This window comes from Oncorhynchus gorbuscha, linkage group LG04 (assembly GCF_021184085.1).
Source record: "Oncorhynchus gorbuscha isolate QuinsamMale2020 ecotype Even-year linkage group LG04, OgorEven_v1.0, whole genome shotgun sequence".
In the NCBI taxonomy this organism is placed as follows: domain Eukaryota; kingdom Metazoa; phylum Chordata; class Actinopteri; order Salmoniformes; family Salmonidae; genus Oncorhynchus; species Oncorhynchus gorbuscha.
The window spans coordinates 60,919,003-60,943,013 of record NC_060176.1 but is presented as its reverse complement, the minus strand read 5'-3'; the positions used below and the strand labels follow the sequence as shown (position 1 = coordinate 60,943,013).

The 24,011-nt window shown below is 44.7% G+C and overlaps 1 long non-coding RNA gene and 1 pseudogene across 1 annotated transcript; one reads left to right on the top strand and one right to left on the bottom strand.

Annotated features, from left to right (window-relative positions):
• Nucleotides 1-317: 317 nt before the first annotated feature.
• Nucleotides 318-2,622, top strand: LOC124033350. Its single transcript, XR_006838369.1, has 3 exons — nt 318-675; nt 1,154-1,321; nt 2,515-2,622. It is a non-coding gene; the product is annotated as an uncharacterized LOC124033350 (long non-coding RNA).
• A 16,004-nt stretch (nt 2,623-18,626) lies between these two features.
• On the bottom strand, nt 18,627-23,139 carry LOC124033023 (annotated as a pseudogene).
• Nucleotides 23,140-24,011: the final 872 nt, after the last annotated feature.

Here is a 24,011-nt window from a genome sequence, read left to right as displayed (position 1 = left end):
CCACATTAGTTCTCCTAACCTGCTGCGTTAGTTCTCCTAAAGTGCCACATTAATTGAGTCCCACAGTATGAGTCATAATACCCATAAAACCTAGCGGTCAAACACAGAAGTGGTTCCATGTTAATCACTCTCCTACAAGGTGACTTTTATCAATATATAACCCCCCCCTTTCACTTTTATAAACCACCAGTCTAGCTTGCTAGGTAACTAGCTAGATAAGCTAGAGCTAGGTGTTCTTGATAATGTTTGTGGGTAGACTATTTCTAGTACTGCTTGACTTGTAGCTACCCAAGGTTATGTAATCTTATTTAGTCTAACCTACTATGGCGTGTTTTAAATGAATTGGTATGAATTTAAAAGCAGCTGTGAACCAGAAGACTGTAGCCAAGACAACACTGGTCCACACCCGCCATGTCTGTCGTGTAGTACTATATGTGCCTTTAGGTTCCTTTCTATGTGTAGGCTATTGTACTAGTCTGTGTGGTACAGTCTTTCATATGTGTTGTAGTTTGTCTCAACTTTGAATTCAATCTAAGCCTTAGATTGTTAACTTCCTCCATTTTGTACTTAAAGACATTCAAGCAGCTCTTTGTTGAGCAAGTTTCCAATGGTCCCAGTACTGGTTGATGTGCAGGGCTAAGTGACCACACACGCTCAAATGGACCTACAGCTGGGGTAAGATTCTTGCATCATTCACACACAGTAGACATAGTGTAAACTACCATGTTGTCAACAAAATGCTGTCCTCAATGCTTAAGCAGTCAACTTCTGTTAGATTACTTGAAGGATTTAGCTATGTACTACCATTTTTCAACAACAATTTCCATCTAGCTAGTTGGTCATATACATGTTACTAACTATACATGTAGTTATACAGTATGTCTGTCATATTGAGGTACCTAGCTATAAGTAAATCCTGATCAATCAAATGGATAGGTGTAAGAAATTATCGTAATTCCAACTGCCCTTAACTAGGTGTCTTTGCTAGACACAGGGAGGGGGGAGAGGAAGAAAGTGAGAAAGAAAGGATGAGAGTGAGAGAGAGGTGGGAAGTAAGTTGAAGACCGACAGAGATAGAGACAGAGAGAAAGACAGCAGTGCAAATTTACTTGGACTTGAGTATTTCAACAACTCTTCTCTTCCAATTTGTTAGGCAATAACATGTACCTACAGTGAATGGCCAGCCACACAGGAGGGTGATTTTCATGAAGGAAAGGGAGGCCGGTCTGACCGAGATGCATGCTGGCCATTTCGGAGTGAAACGCATGTTTGCCAAAATCAACCTATGCTTCTTCTGCCAATGATGTGGACAGCTGGGCAAGTGAGAAACTTTGATCAATTATATTATATCTGAAATGATTATGATTTCAGTTTATGTCATATTAGAGAGCACCTAATGTTCCAATTTGTCACATGCTTAAACGTCCGTCTAGCCTGCCAGAAGTTTGAGGGTGGCTGTGGCGCCGGAGTTGAAATGTATGAAAGTTGTTTTACAATGGGGTGGCAGGGTAGCCTAGTGGTTAGAGCATTGGACTAGTAACCGAAAGGTTGCAAGTTCAAATCCCCGAGCTGACAAGGTACAAATCTGTCGTTCTGCCCCTGAACAGCCGCTCTTCCTAGGCCGTCATTGAAAATAAGAATTTGTTCTTAACTGACTTGCCTAGTAAAATAACGTTTTTAAAAAATGGCTCATGATCTGTAAATGTCACTAAGTTTTTTTGTAATGGTTGCTTTACACAGCAGAGTTCAATATTATAGAATCTGTCTATGCCACCTACAAGGTGATGATGGCCATCATCCTCCAGGTTTGGATGAACCAACCAACCATGGGAAGAGGTCAATAAAGATTCAAGGTAAATTCGGCCCGTTTTGTTATTTATCAGTCATATTTATCCTTTATTTAACTAGGCAAGTCAGTTAAGAACAAATTCTTATTTTCAATGACGGCATAGGAACAGTGGGTTAACTGCCTGTTCAGGGGCAGAATGACAGATTTGTACCTTGTCAGCTCGGGGGTTTGAAATTGCAACCTTCCGGTTACTAGTCCAACACTCTAACCACTAGGCTACGCTGCTGCCCCTCAATATCGCTTGGGGATAGAAGCTGTGTCAGACTTTATGTACTGGTACCCTTTTGCCGTGCAACAGCAGAGAAAGGTTTATGGCTTGGGTGGTTCATTTCATCATTCATTTAAGTCATTTAGCAGACACTCTTATCCAGAGCGACTTACAAATTGTTGAAGTCTTTGGCGATTTTCTGGGCCTTCTTTTCACACCGCCTGATATAGAGGTCCTGGATGGCAGGGAGCTCGGCCCCAATGATGTACTGGGCTGTCCTCACAACACTCTGTAGTGCCATGTGATAGAGTTCGGTGCTATTACCATACCAAGCAGTGATGCAGCCAGTCAATATGCTCTCAATGGTACAGCTATAGAACCTTTTCATGATTTGAAGGTAGTTATGCTGAGTTTATAAAAATGTACCTCTTCAATTTACCTCTCCAAATGACTTTAGGACCATTGACTGTCCGAGCCACCCAGGAGGTATCCCATCCACCAGAACCAGCGGGTTCGGGTCAGTCTGATTCTCTGTGCTCTGAGTTGGAGGGGGACCAGCTTCAGGTAGGCTATACCTTCAAAAACTGTTGAAAAGTTCATATCTCCTATTTATGACACTGCACTAATCCATCAAATCTTCTCAGGTAAAGTGTAACCTGTGTGTTTTCTTGTTTATGTCGCGATCACCTACCCTGTTCCCTTGAACTCTACTCCTGTTATCCGGGACCTAGGGGTTCTGCCCAACACCCAGACGTGGATCCACCCGAGTTCATCCATTACCAACCACCCTCCAAATTTTCATGACATCATCTACAGCTACTGTTATTGTCTTGTTATTACCTGCTAATAAAGTTTTTGCTCTATCATACTGGGCACATAATGTGAGATACACAGAAGAATTAAAACACTAGCACTGCAAACACTCGGAACAAAGTGGGCAGCAGTGCCTAGACATTGCAGTATCCCTCTTCAAGTCCCCTTTCCGAGACTGGCTACCTGTTGAGAACAAGTGACAGTCAGAACCTCCCACCCCCACAGCACCCACCTCCTCTCTATTCAACTCACCAGAATTCAGTATATGTTTGCCATGTGAGAGTACAACAACAAAAAATCTGTGAAAATAAATGAATGACACAACTGTACCCTAAAAAAGGTCAAAGTGTAACGGCGTTCGTTTGTCGAAAGAGAGTCGGACCGAAATGCAGCGTGGTGGTTACTCATGTCTTTAATGTAGAAGAGCGATACATGAAATAACTTATAAATACAAAAACAACAAACGGAACGAGAAAACCTAATACAGCCTGTCTGGTGAACAGCTACACAGGGACAGGAACAATCACCCACGAAATACACAGTGAAACCTCGGCTACCTAAATATGGTTCCCAATCAGAGACAACGAGAATCACCTAACTCTGATTGAGAACCGCCTCAGGCAGCCAAACCTATGCTAAACCCCTACTCAGCCGCAATCCCAATAACTACAAAACCCCAATACGAAACACAACTAAATAAACCCATGTCACACCCTGGCCTGACCAAATATATAACGAAAACACAAAATACTATGACCAAGGCGTAACAGAACCCCCCCCCCCCTGAGGTGCGGACTCCCGGACGCACCTCAAAACCATAGGGAGGGTCCGGGTGGGTGTCTGTCCATGGTGGCGGCTCTGGTTCGGGACGTGGACCCCACTCCATTAATTTCATAGTTCCTCCCCTTCGCGTCCTGGGATAATCCACACTCGCCGCCAACCATGGCCTAATAGTCCTCACCCAGAACCCCACTGAACTGAGGGGCAGCTCGTGACTGAGGGGCAGCTCGGGACTGAGGGGCAGCTCGGGACTGAGTGTTATGCAGGTGAATGAGGACCCAAAAGCGACTTGGCGAAAACAGAGTCTTTAATCCAGTAAAGTAAATCTACAATCATAAAGCATAATTCCACTCGTAATGACGAGAACCGACTGGAGACTCGATCATAACTGCAGGTTGCCTCGGGAAGGCACTTGAACGTAGCAGACTCAGACACCTGCTCACCACGCAGCATCTGAGGGAAACACGACACGACAGGGCGATACACAGACACAGCACGGTGAACAATAGACAAGGATCCGACAGGGCAGAAACGGAAAACAAGGGGAGAAATAGGGACTCTAATCAGGGGGAAAGATAGGGAACAGGTGTGGGAAGACTAAATGATTGATTAGGGGAATAGGAACAGCTGGGAGCAGGAACGGAGCGATAGAGAGAAGAGAGAGAGGGAGGAAGAGAGAAAGAGGGGAACGAACCTAAAAAAGACCAGCAGGGGGAAAACGAACAGAGGGAAAAGCAAAATGACAAGACAAAATAAGACAAAACATGACTACCCCCCACTCACCGAGCGCCTCCTGGCGCTCTCGAGGAGGAACACTGGCGGCAACGGAGGAAATCATAGATCACAAACGGTCCAGCACGTCCCAAGAAAGAACCCAACTCCTCTCCTCAGGACCGTAACGAAAAAACGATAAAAAGGGAAACTAGGGTACTACTCAAAAAAAAAAAAAAAAAAAAAATGAGACACGGGTAGAGAACTGAAAGCTTTAGAGCAAACAGGACCAAACAGGCCAGGAGAGTAACAACTAGGGACAGACTGAGACACAGCAAGGGCAGGAACAAGAACAGGAGAGATGCGATGGCAGGGAACAGACTGAGACCCAGCAAGACCAGGAGCAGAAGCAGAATTTTTTTACCAGACTTCTTCTGCGCGCAGTCTGAACACGCAGCCACGAAACGGCGCGTGTCACGCTCCTGAGTAGGCCACCAAAACCGCTGGCGAATAGAAGCAAGCGTACCCCGAACGCCGGGATGGCCAGCTAACTTGGCAGAGTGAGCCCACTGAAGAACAGCCAGACGAGTAGAAACAGGAACGAAAAGAAGGTTACTAGGACAAGCGCGCGGAGACGCAGTGTGCGTGAGTGCTTGCTTTAACCTGTCTCTCAATTCCCCAGACAGTCAACCCGACAACACGCCCAACAGGAAGGATCCCTCGGGATCGGTAGAAGCCACAGAAGAACTAAAGAGACGGGATAAAGCATGAGGCTTGGTGTTCTTAGTACCCGGGCAATAAGAAATAACGAACTCGAAACGAGCGAAAAACAACGCCCAACGAGCATGACGCGCATTCAGTCGTTTGGCATAACGGATGTACTCAAGGTTCTTTTGGTCAGTCCAAACGACAAAAGGAACGGTCGCCCCCTCCAACCACTGTCGCCATTTGCCTAGGGCTAAACGGATGGCAAGCAGTTCGCGGTTAGCCACATCATAGTTAGGTTCCGACGGTGACAGGCGATGAGAAAAATACGCACAAGGGTGGACCCCATCGTCAGTATCGGAGCGCTGGGACAGAATGGCTCCCACGCCCACCCCCGACGCGTCAACCTCAACAATAAACTGTTTAGTGACGTCAGGTGCAACAAGGATAGGAGCGGATGCAAAACGCTTCTTGAAGAGATCAGAACAACAATCATACGACCGGTGAGGAGGAAGGGAGTTGGTTCTGGACCGACTGAAGACCGTGCGCAGACCATGATATTCCTCCGGCACTCCTGTCAAATCACCAGGTTCCTCCTGAGAAGAGGGGACAGAACAAACAGGAGAAATAGCAGACATTAAACACGTCACATGACAAGAAACGTTCCAGGAAAGGATAGAATTACTAGACCAATCAAAAGAAGGATTATGACACACTAGCCAGGGATGACCCAAAACAACAGGTGTAAAAGGTGAACAAAAAATCAAAAAGAAATGGTCTCACTATGGTTACCAGATACAGTGAGGGTTAAAGGTAGTGTTTCATATAATATACTGGGGAGAGGACTACCATCCAAGGCAAACATGACCGTGGGCTCCCTAACTGTCTGAGAGGAATGTCATGTTCCCGCGCCCAGGCTTCGTCCATAAAACAGCCCTCTGCCCCAGAGTCTATTAATGCACTGCAGGAAGCTGCCGATCCGGTCCAGCGTAGATGGACCGGTAAGGTAGTACAGGTACTTGACGGAGAGGACCGTCTAGTAGCGCTTATCAGTCGCCCTCCGCTTACTGATGAGCTCTGGCCTTTAACTGGACATGAAATGACAAAATGACCAGCGGAACCGCAATAGAGACAGAGGCGGTTGGTGATTCTCCGTTCCCTCTCCTTAGTCGAGATGCGAATACCCCCAGCTGCATGGGCTCAACACCTGAGTCAGTGGGGAAAGACGGTAGTGTCGGAGAGAGGGAGACACAGTTAACGCGAGCTCTCTTCTATGAGCTCGGTGACGAAGATCTACCCGTCGTTCAATGCGAATAGCGAGTTCAATCAAAGAATCCACGCTGGATGGAACCTCCCGAGAGAGAATCTCATCCTTAACCTTAGCGTGGAGTCCCTCCAGAAAACGAGCGAGCAACGCCTGCTCGTTCCAGTTACTGGAGGCAGCAAGAGTGCGAAACTCTATAGAGTAATCCGTTATGGATCGATTACCTTGACATAGGGAAGACAGGGACCAGGAAGCTTCTTTCCCAAAAACTGAGCGATCAAAAACCCTTATCATCTCCTCTTTAAAGTTCAGATAATTGTTAGTACACTCAGCGCTTGCCTCCCAGATAGCTGTGCCCCACTGCCGAGCCCGACCAGTAAGGAGTGATATGACGTAGGCAATCCGAGCTCTCTCTTGAGTATGTGTTGGGTTGGAGAGAGAACACTATATCACACTGGGTGAGAAAGGAGCGGCACTCAGTGGGCTGCCCAGAATAACATGGTGGGTTATTAACCCTAGGTTCCGGAGGTTCGGAAGAACCGGAAGTAGCTGGTGACACGAGACGAAGACTCTGATACTGTCCTGAGAGGTCGGAGACCTGAGCGGCCAGGGTCTCAACGGCATGCCGAGCAGCAGACAATTCCTGCTCGTGTCTGCCGAGCATCGCTCCCTGGAACTCGAGAGTAGAGTAGAGAGAATCCATAGTCGCTGGGTCCATTCTTGGTCGGATCCTTCTGTTATGCAGGTGAATGAGGACCCAAAAGCGACTTGGCGAAAACAGAGTCTTTAATCCAGTAAAGTAAATCTACAATCATAAAGCATAATTCCACTCGTAATGACGAGAACCGACTGGAGACTCGATCATAACTGCAGGTTGCCTCGGGAAGGCACTTGAACGTAGCAGACTCAGACACCTGCTCACCACGCAGCATCTGAGGGAAACACGACACGACAGGGCGATACACAGACACAGCACGGTGAACAATAGACAAGGATCCGACAGGGCAGAAACGGAAAACAAGGGGAGAAATAGGGACTCTAATCAGGGGGAAAGATAGGGAACAGGTGTGGGAAGACTAAATGATTGATTAGGGGAATAGGAACAGCTGGGAGCAGGAACGGAGCGATAGAGAGAAGAGAGAGAGGGAGGAAGAGAGAAAGAGGGGAACGAACCTAAAAAGACCAGCAGGGGGAAAACGAACAGAGGGAAAAGCAAAATGACAAGACAAAATAAGACAAAACATGACACTGAGGGGCAGCCCGGGACTGAGGGGAAGCTCGGGACTGAGGGGAAGCCCAGTACTGAGGAGAAGCCCAGTACTGAGAGGAAGCCCAGTACTGAGATGAAGCTCAGGCAGGTAGTAGGCTCCGGTAGATCCTGGCTGGCTGGCGGATCTGGAAGATTCTGGTTGACTGGCAGATCTGGAAGAGACTGGTTGACTGGCAGATCTGGAAGAGACTGGTTGACTGGCAGATCTGGAAGATCATGGTTGACTGGCAGATCTGGAAGATCATGGCTGACTGGCGGATCTAGCTGCTCTGGCTGCTCCATGCAGATTGACGGCTCTGGCTGCTTCATGTAGACTGACAGCTCTGGCTGCTCCATGCAGACTGGCAGCTTTGTGCAGACTGACAGCTCTGGCTGCTCTATGCAGACTGGCAGCTCTGGCTGCTCCATGCAGACTGGCAGCTCTGGCTGCTCCATGCAGACTGACAGCTCTGGCTGCTCCATGCAGACTGGCAGCTTTGTGCAGACTGGCAGCTCTGGCTGCTCCATGCAAACTGGCATCTCTGGCTGCTCCATGCAGACTGACAGCTCTGGCTGCTCCATGCAGACTGACAGCTCTGGCTGCTCCATGCAGACTGACAGCTCAGGCTGCTCCATGCAGGCTGACAGCTCAGGCTGCTCCATGCAGTCTGGCAGCTCAGGCTGCTCCGAACAGGCAGGAGGCTCCAGCAGCGCTGTAGAGGAGGAAGGCTCTAGAAGCGCTGAACAGGCCGGGAGACTCCGACAGCGCAGGAGGGAAGGAAGGCTCTGGCTGTGCTGAACAGGCGAGGCGCACTGAAGGCCTGGTGCGTGGTGCTGGAACTGGTGATACTGGATCGAGGATACGTACAGGAAGCCTGGTGCGGGGAGCTGCTACCGGAGGACTGGTGTGTGGAGGTGGCTCTGGATAGACCGGACCGTGCAGGCGCACTGGAGCTCTTGAGCACCGAGCCTGCCCAACCTTACCTGACTCGATGCCCACTCTAGCCCGGCCAATACGAAGGGCTGGTATGAACCGCACCGGGCTATGCACCCGCACTGGAATCACCGTGCGCTCCATAGCATAACACGGTGCCTGCCCGGTCTCTCTAGCCCCCCGGTAAGCACAGGGAGTTTGCGCAGGTCTCCTACCTGGCATAGCCATACTCCCTGTAAGCCTCCCCCCAATAAATTTTGGGGGCTGACTCTCAGGCTTCCATCCGCGTCGCCGTGCTCCCTCCTCATACCAGCGCCTCCCCGCTTTTCCGCCTCCAGTTCTTCCTTGGGACAGCGATATTCTCCAGGCTGAGCCCAGGGTCCTTTTCCATCTAATATCTCCTCCCAAGTCCAGAAGTCCTTTGATCGCTGCTCCTCGCGATTAACAGGGAGAGTTGGCTCAGGTCTGACTCCTGACTCTGCCACTCTCTCCCTGAGCCCTCCCCCAATACATTTTTGGGGCTGACTTTCCCAATAACTACAAAACCCCAATACGAAACACAACAAAATAAACGCATGTCACACCCTGGCCTGACCAAATATATAACGAAAACACAAAATACTATGACCAAGGCGTGACACAAAGTTTATATTTAAATCTTAAATATTGCCAGGCTGGTTTTCACAGCTGTTTCACAAGGTGTTGATTACTGTAATTTGTAAGGTATCCCTTGATGGTATTTGTTAGTTCAACATGATTCATTGTTCTATCTTGGAACCTACAATAGATATATTCCACCACAAGGGTGTATTAATGAGCTATACGAGAAAGAAAGAATGAGGCATTATAGAGGTCTACTAAAATATTATTTCTGTGCAGCTTAAAATAAAAATGTCAGCCAGACAAGCCAATAAATGAATCAAACATATTTGCATATGAATGGAGGGGAAATTAGCTGACTGATCTGTAAGATAAGTAACAATGTGTCAAGCAGATTACACCTTTTCTTTGCAATATCTAATTTTATTAGTCACATGCGCCGAACACAACCTTACAGTGAAATGCTTACTTTTCAAGCCCCTAACCAGCAGTGCAGTTTCACAAAAAATATGGATAAGAAATAAAAGTAACAAGTAATTGAAGAGAAACAGTCAAATAACAATAGCGAGACTATATACAGGGGGGTACCGGGAGTCAATGTGCGGGGGCACCGGTTAGTTGAGGTAATATGAACATGTAGGTTGCGTTATTGAAGTGACTATGCATAGATGATAACAACAGAGAGTAGCAGCGGTGTAAAAGAGGGTGAAAGGGAGAGGGGAGGCAATGCAAATAGTCTGGGTAGCCATTTGATTAGTTGTTCAGGAGTCTTATGGCTTGGGGGTAGAAGCTGTTTAGAAGCCTCTTGAACCTAGACTTGGTGCTCCGGTACCGTTTGCCGTGCGGTAGCAGAGAGAACAGTCTATGACTAGGGTGGCTGGAGTTTTTTAGGGCCTTCCTCTGACACTGCCTGGTATAGAGGTCATTGATGGTAGGAAGCTTGGCCCCAGTGATGTACTGGGCCGTATGCTCTACCCTCTGTAGTGGCTTGCGGTCCAGGGCCTGAGCAGTTGCCATACCAGGCAGTGATGCAATCAGTCAGGATGGGGCAGCTGTAGAACCTTTTGAGGATCTGAGGACCCATGTCAAATCTTTTCAGTCTCCTGAGAAGGAATAGGTTTTGTCGTGCCCTCTTCACGACTGTCTTGGTGTGCTTGGACCATGTTAGTTTGTTGGTGATATGTACACCAAGGAACTTTAAGCGCTCAACCTGCTCCACTGCATCCCCGTCGATGAGAATGGGGGCGTGCTTATGGGGGCGTGGTTTACAAGCCCTGCCACATACGACGAGTGTCAGAGCCGGTATAGTACGATTTGACCTTAATCCTGTATTGACGCTTTGCCTGTTTGATGGTTCGTCGGAGGGCATTGCGGGATTTCTTATAAACTTCCGGGTTAGAGTCCCGCCGTTTTTAAATCGGCAGCTCTAACCTTTAGCACAGTGTGGATGTTGCCTGTAATACATGGCTTCTGGTTGGGGTATGTACGTATGGTCACTGTGGGGACAACGTCATCGATGCACTTATTGATGAAGCCAGTGACTGATGTGGTGTACTCCTCAATGCCATCGGAGGAATCCCGGAACATATTCCAGTCTGTGCTAGCAAAACAGTCCTGTAGTTTAGCATCAGCTGCTTCTGAACACTTTTTCTATTGATCTAGTCACTGGTGCTTCCTGCTTAAATGTTTTCTTGTCAGCAGGAATCGGGAGGATAGAATTATGGTCAGATTTGCCAAATGGAGGGTGAGGGAGAGCTTTGTATGCGTCTCTGTGTGTGGAGTAAAGGTGGTCCAGAGTTGTTTTTTCCTCTGGTTGCACATTGAACATACTGGTGGAAATTTGGTAAAATGGATTTAAGTTTCCCTGCATTATAGTCCCCAGGCTACTAGGAGCGCTGCCTCTGGGTGAGCATTTTCTTGTTTGCTTATGGCAGAATACAGCTCATTTAATGCTGTCTTAGTACCAGCCTCTGACTGTGGTGGTATGTAAACAGCTACGAAAAACACAGATGATAACTCTCTAGGTAGATAGTGTGGTGTACAGCTTATCATGAGATACTCTACCTCGATATAGCTTGATATCGTGCACCAGCTGTTATTAAGCTGTTATTTACAAAAATACATAGTCCGCCACCTCTTGTCTTACAAGACACAGCTGTTCTATCCTGCCGGTACAGCGTATAACCAGCCAGCTGTATGTTGATAGTGTCGTCATTCAGACACGACTCCGTTTGAATGTCCCGTTGGTAGTTTAATCTTGCTCGTAGGTCATCGATTTTATTCTCCAAACATTGCACGTTTGCTAGCAGAATGGAAGGAAGTGATCGCCTACGAATTCTCAGAAGGTTGCCCGCCCTCTGGAACCTTTTTTCTCCACCTCCTCTTCATGCAAATCACAAGGATCTGGGCGTGTTCCCGAGAAAGCAGTATATCATTCGTGTCGGGCTCGTCAGACTTGTTAAAGGCAAAAAAGGATTCTGCCAGTCCGTGGTGAGTAACACAGTCCTGATGTTCAGAAGTTATTTCCAGTCATAAGAGATGGTAGGGGCAACATTATGTATAAAATAAGTTTAAAAAATAAGTTACAAAAAACGCAAATAAACTTACAAAAAATCTCAATTTGTTGGGGACACGTAAAACATCTGCCTTCTTCTCCGGCGCCTTTCCTGAAACGTAGCAACGTTTAAGACATGGATTTCATGTTGAAATGTTAACAAGGTACCCAAAAGTTGTTTGAAGTAAAGTACTGTTTGCATCTTTTTAGCTCAACAAAACTCTTCGAAACAGCTAAATAGTTACAGAAATCAGCTTTGTTTGCATAGTGAGGATGAAAATAATGTAAGTTAGGCTGTAATGATCTCCAAAATTCGAAGCGTCAGGTATAGCAACGGATTCTAATAGTTTATCGAATCCCATTGTGAAGACTATTATATTGCTTTAAAAATATATACAATATATATACAAAAGAGCAGAAGTGACTTTGTGTATTAATTACAAACATAACAGAACTAACTATTTATGTACATTTCATTTGTCCCATATTTTATTTGCTTTGTTTTAATTCGCTGCAAACTGAGCTGCATCCACACTACACTAGAGCTCAGAGACAGGATTGTGCCGAGGCACAAATATGGGGAAGGGTACCAAAAATGTTTGCAGCATTGAAGGTCCCCAAGAACACAGTAGCCTCCATCATTCTTAAATGGAAGAAGTTTGGAACCACCAAGAGCTCCTAGAGCTGGCCGACCGGCCAAACTGAGCAATTGGGGGAGATTGGCCTTGGTCAGGGAGGTGACCAAGAACACGACGGTCACTCTGACAGAGCTCCAGAGTTCTTCTGTGGAGATCGGAGAACCTTCCAGGACAACCATCTAAGCAGCACTCAACCAATCTGACCTTTATGGTAGCGGCCAGACGGAAGCCACTTCTCAGTAAAATGCACATGACAGTCCGCTTGGAGTTTGCCAAAAGGCACCTAAATGATTCTCAGACCATGACAAACAAGATTCTCTAGTCTGATGAAACGAAGATTGAACACTTTGGCCTGAATGCCAAGCGGAAACCTGGCACCATCCCTACGGTGAAGCATGGTGGTGGCAACATCATGCGGTGGGGATGTTTTTCAGCGGCAGGGACTGGGAGACTAGTCAGGATCGAGGAAAAGATAAACAGAGCAAGATCCTTGATGAAAACCTGCTCAGGACCTCAGACTGGGGTGAAGGTTCACCTTCCAACAAGACAACGACCCTAAGCGCAGAGCCAAGACAACGCAGGAGTGGCTTTGGGACAAGTCCTGAATGTCCTTGAGTGGCCCTGCCAGAGCCCGGACTTGAACCCAATCGAACATCTCAGGAGAGCCTTGAAAATAGCTGTGCAGTGACACTCCCCAGCCAACTTGACAGAGCTTGAGAGAATCTGCAGAGAAGAATGGGAGAGACTCCCCAAATACAGGTGTGACAAGCTTATAGCATCATACCCAAGACGACTTAAGGCTATAATCACTGCCAAAGATGCTTCAACAAAGTACTGAGTAAAGGGTCTGAATACTTATGTAAATGTGATATTTCAGTGTGTTATTTTCAACACACTTGCAAAAATATCTAAAAACCTGTTTTTGCTTTGTCATTGTGGTACATTGTGTGTAGATTCATGGGGGGGGGGGTCTATTTAATCCATTTTAGAATAAAGCTGTAATGTAACAATGTGGAAAAGGTCAAGGGGTCTGAATACTTTCCGAATGCACTGTATATATGTATGCCATTTGTGTCCATGTGTCACTTTTACATCCCAAACATAAGTTACAAGTTGTTCATGCAATGGGAAGTTGGTCGGTCTTACCTCCCACATGCAAACAGTTCAGAAAACATGGCACTCTTTCTCAGTGGTGGAAAAAGGACCCAATTTTCATACTTGAGTAAAAGTAAAGATACCTTAAAAGATAATGACTTAAGTAAAAGTCACCCAGTAGAATACTACTCTAAAAATACTAAAATACTAAGTCTAAAACTATTTGGTTTGAAATGTACTTAAGTATAAATAATTTAACATTTGTTATATTGAGCAAACCAGACAATACGATTTTATTTTTTTAATTATTATTATTTATGGATAGAAAGGGGTGCAGTTCAACACTCAGACATAATTTACAAACTAAGCATTTGTTGTTAGTGAGTCTGCCAGATCAGAGGCAGTTGGGATGACTAGGTATATTCTCTTGCTAAGTGTGTGAATTAGACAATGTTCCTGTCCTGCTAAGCATTCAAAATGTAACAAGTACTTTTGGAGTCAGGGAAAATGTAAGAAATATATAGTACATTATTTTCTTCGGGAATGTAGTGGGGTAAATGTAAAAGTTGTCAAAAAAATATAAATAGTAAAGTACAGATATCCCAAAAAACTACTTAGGTAGTACTTTAAAGTAGTTTCCCTTAAGTACTTTACACCACTGCTCTTTCCCCTCGAATCTCTAGACTGTTGATGAAGGGCAAAGCAGACCAGACGAATCTTCAGTGGCTTTTCTGACAGTACAGGAACACAATTCCCGTGTGTGGGTATTCAGATATTTCACTGATTTTGTTTTCTAAAATTAATTTGATGAGTGTAGTTATTTGGGGTTAATTGGCTTGTTTAAAGACAGAACAGTAGTAGTTTGTACCACAATATCACACATCTAATGTCAGGCTATAACGTTAATCTCTGACATTAATCTAAAATGCGATCGTAAAACTAGGTAGTTCTACAAGCCTAGCATAGTGGGCTACAACCCCCTATATTTTTCTTAAGTGATCAATCACATTGTCTAACACAATCTGGACTAATTCCATTAATCAATACCTGAGAAACCAAGGCTGGACAGTGCAGCGCCATGGTCACCGTGCACTCGAGACACTGCTATTTTGGCTGTAGATGACCGAGCAGTGACAGAATACTTCGATCTGATACGCAAACTTCACACAGGAAATATCTGTGATGAAAGTGTGATCTGTAGGCGACAGAAGAGAGAACTTCAGACTTGTGAATACGAAATATTTTACCTGGATTTCAGTCGCACCTTCTCGTTCCACAAATGTCAATGAAAATAGATGTATGAATTGTGTAATTGTGTTGTGTAATTTAACGAATGACAACTCACGGGTGGTGTGGTTTAAGATTAATTGACTTCATGATAAACCCATCGCTTACGTTTACCAAAATAATTGTACTGTGCAGATGCATGCTGTGAGGCGCGCGAGTACAGACAACCTTTTGCTTGGCTTCTCCCAATAGAATAAATTACTACTGTAATACCATTTACATGTTTAACTCGATATGCATTGTTTTGCCCATTGACTGAAATGTAGTTTAAATTGACAAGTGTTTTTTTCTTTATTGTCATAACCGTTTATTAGCCAGACCATGTGTAATATTCATATGTGTAAACATACTGAATTATAATTGGATGCATTTTACCGCCGTATCATACTGTGCTATGATTTTTCAACGCTGATACCGATTATTGGAGGACCAAAAAAAGCTGATGCCGATTAAAACAATTTTGTAATAATGACAATTACAACAATACTGAATGAACACTTTTTAAAAACTTAATATAATACATCAATAAAATCAATTTAGCCTCAATTTGGTTTAAATAATGCAAAAACAAAGTGTTGGAGAAGAAAGTAAAAGTGCAATATGTGCCATGTAAGAAAGCTAACGTTTAACTTCCTTGCTGAGAACATGAGAACATGACAGCTGGTGGTTCCTTTTAACATGAGTCTTCAATATTCCCAGGTAAGAAGTTGTAGGTTGTAGTTATTATTGGAATTATAGGACTATTTCTCTCTATACAATTTGTATTTCATATACCTTTGACTATTGGATGTTCTTATAGGTACTTTAGTATTGCCAGTGTGACAGTATAGCTTCCATCCCTCTTCTCGCCGCTACATGGGCTTGAACCAGGAACACATCGACAACAGCCACCCTCGAAGCAGCGTTACCCATGCAGAGCAAGGGGAACAACTACTCCAAGTCTCAGAACGAGTGATGTTTGAAACGCTATTAGCGTGCACCCCAGCACCCCACTAGCTAGACATTTCACATTTGTTACACCAGCCTAATCTCGGGAGTTGATAGGCTCGAAGTCATAAACAGCGCAATTCTTGAAGCATTGCGATGAGCTGCTGGCAAAACGCATTAAAGTGCTGTTTGAATGAATGCTTATGAGCCTGCTGGTGCCTACCATGGCTCTGTCAGACTGCTCTATCAAATCATAGACTTAATTATAACATAATAACACACAGAAATACGAGCCTTAGGTCATTAATATGGTCGAATCCGGAAACTATCATTTCTCAAACAAAACGTTTATTCTATCAGTGAAATATGGAACCGTTCCATATTTTATCTAACGGATGGCATCCCCAAGTCTAAATATTGCTGTTACATTGCACTACCTTCAATGTTATGTCATAATTATGTAAAATTCTGGCAAATTAGTTCGCAATGAGCCAGGCGGCCCAAACTGTTGCATATACCCTGACTCTGCATGCAATGAACGCAAGAGAAGTGACACAATTTCACCTGGTTAATATTGCCTGCTAACCTTTCTTTTAGCTAAATATGCAGGTTGAAAAATATATACTTCTGTGTATTGATTTTAAGAAAGGCATTGATGTTTATGGTTAGGTACATGGAGCAATGACAGTCCTTTTTCATGAATGCGCACCGCACCGATTATATGCAACGCAGGACACGCTAGATAAACTAGTAATATCATCAACCATGTGTAGTTATAACTAGTGATTATGATTGATTGTTTTTTATAAGTTTAATGATAGCTAGCAACTTACCTTGGCTTCTTACTGCATTTGCGTAACAGGCAGGCTCCTCGTGAGGCAGGTGGTTAGAGCGTTGGACTAGTTAACCGTAAGGTTGCAAGATTGAATCCCTGAGCTGACAAGGTAAAAATATGTTGTTCTGCCCCTGAACAAGACAGTTAATCCACCGTTCCTAGGCTGTCATTGAAAATAAAAATGTGTTCTTAACTGACTTGCCTCGTTAAATAAAGTTGTAAAAAATAATATATATTTTTTTAATCTGCAAAATCGGCGTACAAAAATACCGATTTCCGATTGTTATGAGAACTTGAAATCGGCCCGAATTAATCGGCCATTCCGATTAATCGGTTGACCTCTAGTTAAGACCACCCAGATGGTTAGGTCATGGTCAGTTGATCATGGTTGGAGATAAGTGAACATGCAAGTTGTAGCTAGCTAATAAAGAGCTATGTTAAGAAATATCCTGTAGTACTGCATTTTATTATTATTTTCTACAAAGTGTGCCAAACAAGACACCATCGACAAGAAAGTGTCAGCAACTCAGCACAGATGCACAGAATTTGCTAGTTGTTGGTTTCTGATGATAGTGGTCCAGGTGGAGTTTTTCTGCACCACGTTTTTCACACCAACTGTCAGAAGTTGTAAAGCCTAGCGAGACATGGTCATTATTTTGATCTGGTACTCTTTCGGCTGAGAGAGGAAACCCCCACCTTTAACTTGAAAACAAGAGAAACAGATACATAAGAACACAACAAAATGACACTGACACATCACCCATAGTCTCACAAATTTAATAAATTGCATTTCAATAAAGGAAAACCCAAAACAATTTTCCAATAAACATATGTGATAATATACACTATTTACATCTTTACAAGACATATTTATTTCTTACAAAACACAACACTGATAAGTTAATATATTCAAGCATTTTCTGAAGTGCACAGAACCACATACACGTTGGAGTATTATGTATATAAAATATATATTTTGCATCACAACATTAAAGACAATGTTTAATTTTGCAAAGGGTTATTGCAAATGTTATGTAGTTAAGACATCCGATCCACTTCCTTCACATATCAATAATAAAAGTTGACATGTTGCCCACCAAGAGATAAATGCAGCTTCATAGACTTGAGGACATTAGAGACAACATGGAGATGGGGTTATGTATGGTGCAACTCAAGGTAAAATGTGATGGTGTGTACAATACTGGCTTGTGTCATCTTTATCTGTAGGAGAGAGCAATGAATGGAGAGTGTAATAGGTGGACTCCATTGTGCTCACAAGACACCTCCACTCCCCCCCTGTCACAATTCAGGGCCAGAGCCAGGCCCAGCTCCATGGCCATCAGCAGGGGGCCCACCCCCTCCCTTAACAGATCAGCATTGGTGTCCTGCAGAGACCGTGGAGCTACTGGCCTTTCTCGTGGACCCCCGCTTGAAAGCTCCCCCACTTTCCGCATGTCAACCAGACTTGGCTCCTCTCTGACACCACCAGCTGCCTCCTGAAGACCTTGGAATAGGAACAGCAGATCCACTCGAAGCTCCAGGACATTCCCCCTTGACCCAAAACGGTATCTGTGGAATAAAAGGTTAAGACAGGACCCACAGTACTTTAGCCTAAGAATTACAACTTTCAGTTTCCATAGATATGGAATAAAGTTCTATAAAAAGTTGAGGTATGACAGCTAAGTGAGTGTGCCATCATGTCAACCAGGACTCTTACCGTGTGGGAAGCTTGCGTTTTGCCATGTATGGAAGAACAGGCTCTATGTTCAGGTGTTGAGGATTCAACACATAGATATGAATCTCAGCTCTCATGACTGTCACTGACAGAACATCCTGACTGAGAAGGAACTCCAAATCTGTATCTAGGGTGGGAAAAGATCAACAAAATACTGTAAGGCCTAAATGAAATAAGCACTACTGAGAATGTGACAGTGGCCCCATTCCTGAGTAGAATAATTTATATATTCTATAAAACCAAGTCTAAGGGCACTTTAAAATTTAGATTCTCTACAGTAGGCCTAGATACAAATTTAGTCCAAGAGTAGGCTTAATAAATTGCTAAGAAGCTACTTCAAATGACTGGATTTAGATTCTTACCTCCACTGATACTGCCCTGAATCCCTTTGACGCCTCTGCAATGAAAACCTAACTGGCAGCAATGATAGACGCGTCTGACAAAATGAAATAGTGGTTGCTCAGGAAAGACTGTGCGCCGTAAACCTCCTTGGGCCATTGAACGCACCCGGAGACGATGTAGCAGTGCCAATTCCATCGGGTACGCGCTGGTTTCCATCCAAGGCGCTGACAACATTGCGCAATGTTGCCGCTGCGTCTCATCGCTCTCCCGTCGCCATCGTCTCAAGATATCTGTGGGTAAAGTATTGAGACCATCCTGAAAAGCGGAGGACTTTGACAGTATCTCCTGCACCGCGCGACTCTGTACTCCAATGAAATTAGTAGACACAGTTAAGACAATGAAGGCAATCCAAGAGCATGTGGTAGAAGCCATGGTGATGGGTCCGTAGTTGGAGAGCTCCACAGTTGTACCAGCTCCGTCCAGTGGTGCGGTGTATCTGAAAAAGACCGCTTATATGCGTGGTTGATAGGGTATGCCCCTCCACTGACAATGGGGCATTCTGCCACTTAGAATTTTAATTCTGTTTCTCCACCCCCCTGTTTTGTTCGTGCCCCTAACTACCCATTTGCACCCCACTGACCCATAAAATGAGTTTGCATAATAAGGCACTCCGAAAACACTGACTCCAGTCATTCAAATTCAGCTACCGCGTATCTAATGAACCTAATTACACTATATTTGGACCATCAAGAAAGGTCTCATTTGATAGTCTCGAAAACCCAACCATAGGCAACAGTGATTATGGCTTAGGGTTGGGCTTTCGAGACTACTTATTTCCAGGATACTAGGAACAGAAACCGTATATATATTTACGCTTTGATATATTTACGATATATCTTACATTTCATGAAAACGTACATTTAGGCATTGTTCGTCCCCTTCACCCAAAGCAATATAATTACCATAACAGTGTTCGTACTTTAGGGTTTGTAAAGTACTGTGGGCGCCGTATTTATGCTTAGTTTGAGCTGTGTGCCTGTTGCTACAGTACTACTATCGTTGTGGCACTATAGGGACCACGATGGCCCCTGTAGTTTAGAGTACAATGTGCAGCTCATTTAGACAAGACAAGGTCCATACATCGGTGTTAATTTAGAGTGGATATATTGTAAAGAATCATATTTGAATGAATGTATTTGCAATGCTTGAAAGGAAACTGCTTGCCTTATGATCAAGACATTTTTTTGGACCAAGGAATTTTGTGTGTTAACAGCCATTCATTATTTTTGTTGTTGTTACAAACATAGTCAATCTTTGTAAAGAACCTTACGGAATATTATTGGCAAATGATTCATGTGCCCCATTAATCAGAGAGTATCACATTTAGTGTATTCAATGGCTTTTGGCTTGATTTCAGAGGTGGTCAAAATAAACTATACAATGAAAACCCAAGAGTACACTCTCAGGACAGAATATTAAACAAAAAAAAACACACAAACAATATGACATGATATCTGTAATTATATACGTTTTTCCTACATACGGTATGTCATTAGGTACAACATAATATCTATTTTTTTTTTTAAATACATTGTGGGTGGTGGTGAAGGATTCACGGGGTAGCTGATTATCTTTATCCAAATGAAAAGGATTACAGTGATTAGGAACCCCGGCAGCCATGATGTCTTCATGATGTTTGTACATTGAATATTTGTTCCACAACATCTCCATAAGCTCATATTTCATGTGGTGTGTTGGTTTGGAATTTCATTATATATTGTGCAAAATGCCTTTGCAGTGTTAACAGAGATCACGGTCCTCTGCACATCAATACAACACAATATAGGACTTGACCAAGGTTCTTGTAAATCATTTAACTTCCTAAAACTCTTTACACAGTGTTTATCTTAGAAAAATGTTCAGTGTAAGTTCATTGTTTGAAATGAATTTAGAGAGAAGCATATTCAGAGAAGTGACTGAGTAGACAGTGGTTCTGGTGGAACTCCTTGTCACAGTCGGTCAGAGCAGGTTAACCCTGTGCTTCAGTAACCTGTGTCGGGCCTTGCTAAGCAGAGAGAAAGCATTGTCCTGGTGGTCGGGAATGCCAGAGTTTCTCACCGCTCCGCCTTGCTGCAGGAAGTACGTCTCCTGGGCCACACTGCGGGTCCCGTACACAGCTGCACCCGCACTCCTGTATTACGTAAGACACATTACAACTCAATGGGAACAGGGATTTATCTTAAGATAATACAAACTGCATAATGATGGCCTGTTCCCCCTCCCCCATCATCTGACTTGAGGAGGAGTAATGCATGTTGAGAGAGCCCCCTGCCAGTCATACTGACCTGACAATAGCCTCCTGCAGAGCTTCAGTGTGAGAGAAATGCGAGTGGAGCAGCGATGTGGCTCTCACAAAAGAACGGTCCTGGGCTCCCCCTGGCCTGCCAGACAGGTTGCCTGCAGGGACACAGCATAGGCACTCATTACAAATACCACACAAACATGGATGATCATGAAAGTAAAAGACAGAGGTGGTATATACACTATACAGCATCTTACTAACTTAAATCACCACTAAGTACTACAAATGCCACAACAAAATGTCCCAAAACATCGCAATCAGCTACTGCCCCACAAAATGTCCCAAAACATCGCAATCAGCTACTGCCCCACAAAATGTCCCAAAACATCGCAATCAGCTACTGCAAAGCACTGAGTTTACTACTCATTCCAGCAGTAAGGTCAACACTGGGAGATAGAGTTCCACAAATATCATAAACAACAGACAAATAGAGAGAGGAGAAAAGGTCAAAGTCAGATAGGACAGCTAGAAAAAAAATAGAGCTATGGAATATACCGTGGTTTGACAACATTTCAGAGAGCTCTGAGAATATTAGAGCCTCACTTGTGAGCATGTTCTGTATACAGTCAGTGTGTAGTGTCCCTGAGGGCCAGAGGCCCCCGGAGCAGTAGTCCTCAGATGTGCTTCCATTCCCTTCAAAGATGCCAGGCTTCTGAGATACTGGGGATAAACCACAGGGTGATAGCTGATTTAATGGTTTGACAAAATATCAAACTGCTGTAATAACATGTAGGGCAATAGTGGATATATTCTATTTAATTTTCTAACAGTTGAACATGTGGTTGTCCAGACAAGGGAATCTCTTGTGGAACACTCATACATAAACAAACATTCATATCCCTCCCATATTCCCCAACAGTTCCTCACCACTTCCTCTGTGGCTGCAGTGTCGCTGTGGAATTGTCTCTCTACCAGTAGGGCCAGTACCAGCCCTCTCACCCTGTGCTGGTACAGTGCCGTGGGGAGCAAAGGGGCATCTGTAGAGTTCTCACAGGGCAAGGGGGAGGCGGGGGGCAAGCAACCTGCTGGACTTAACTCCCCTGTCGTTCCTTCACCCTAAACGCCTTATCTCCCACATTCCCCATCCTCTGACTGCCAGGCTCTCGAGACTCCTCACCACTGAACCTGTGGGCTGCAGACTTTTCTCCACCCAGTGCAATACTACCTCCATTCTGTCCATTGACGTGACGTCTGTCGTTGTTTTGCATTGACTTGCCTTCTCCCGCAAGACCTGACTCATTGCTCCCACCCTTTATGTCGTTAAAACTGTGGGCGTACGAACCTCCTGTTACACCCTCTTCCACCTCATGGGACAGCTTTCCATTGGACAAGGTATGATGAGAGGTCTCTGGAGCGACCTTGATAGGTGAGGGGCTGAGAGGGCCAGGAGTGTCAAATGAAGGACTTGGGCTAAATAGCAACTCATCAGATATGGATGACCCCGGGAGTGGAGGGTAGTGGAGAGATAGTGGATGGGGTCCGGGTCAGATGGATCAGTGGTTGGTGTTGTCAGATAGGGTTCTTGACAGGAGGCAGGACTTCCTGGGTCACTTTACCTCCCTTGGAATAGATTGGGATCTGTAGGACAAAGAGTCTCAACAATTTACACTCAGGGTTGCAACCATTCCAAACGAGTCTAACCCTAACTTTCACTTGGCTTTGAGATTACTATATCAGGACGGAGCACATTATAACTCACTCGAGTAAGAGTGTTTACCAGAAAAGGGTCACACTTCATCTGGATAATCTGGATTTTCCATCTGAAGATGCTCTACAGATGGCCATACTATCAACAAATTATTTGTTGATAAGCAACTGCTTGGTAAGGTTAGGGTTAGAGCTAGGGTTAGTAGATAGATAGTTGAACTGTTACTGATAGTCTGTAAAGCATCTACAGATGGACTATCCAAATAAAGTGTTACGAAGGAAAGTGTTTCTACAGTGGAGGATGGAGGTGGGTTTCTTCCTGAGGGGGGTGAAGTACCTGGATGCTCTGTACACAGGAGAGGAGCGCAGATACTGTAGTTCAGTGGCGGTCAGGAACACAGTGGTGGAGGTCTCTGCGCTAAATAGAGGAGTGCTGCCAGAAGACCTGGAGGAACTCAGTCCATCGGGTCTCTGGTCCTAAGGCAAAGTATAAGCAAACATGTATGTCAAGGACTGTTACTAACCTCCAATCGAGCTTCAATGCCATACAACACTCCTTCCGTGGCCTCCAACTGCTCTTAAACGCTAGTCAAACCAACTGCATGCTTTTCAACCGATCGCTGCCTGCACCCGCATGCCCGACTAGCATCACTACACTGGATGGTTCCGACCTTGAATATGTGGACACCTATAAGTACCTAGGTGTCTGGCTAGACTGCAAACTCTCCTTCCAGACCCATATCAAACATCTCCAATCGAAAATCAAATCAAGAATCGGCTTTGTATTCCGCAACAAAGCCTCCTTCACTCACGCTGCCAAGCTTACCCTAGTAAAACTGACTATCCTACCGATCCTCGACTTCGGCGACGTCATCTACAAAATTGCTTCCAACACTCTACTCAGCAAACTGGATGCAGTTTATCACAGTGCCATCCGTTTTGTCACTAAAGCACCTTATACTACCCACCACTGCGACTTGTATGCTCTAGTCGGCTGGCCCTCGCTACATATTCGTCGCCAGACCCACTGGCTTCAGGTCATCTACAAGGCCATGCTAGGCAAAGCTCCGCCTTATCTCAGCTCACTGGTCACGATGGCAACACCCATCCGTAGCACGCGCTCCAGCAGGTGTATCTCATTGATCATCCCTAAAGCCAACACCTCATTCGGCCGCCTTTCGTTCCAGTACTCTGCTGCCTGTGACTGGAACGAATTGCAAAATCGCTGAAGTTGGAGACTTTTATCTCCCTCACCAACTTCAAACATCAGCTAGCTGAGCAGCTAACCGATCGCTGCAGCTGTACATAATCTATTGGTAAATAGCACACCCATTTTCACCTACCTCATCCCCACAGTTTTTATTTATTTACTTTTCTGCTCTTTTGCACACCAATATCTCTACCTGTACATGATCATCTGATCATTTATCACTCCAGTGTTAATCTGCAATATTGTAATTATTCGCCTACCTCCTC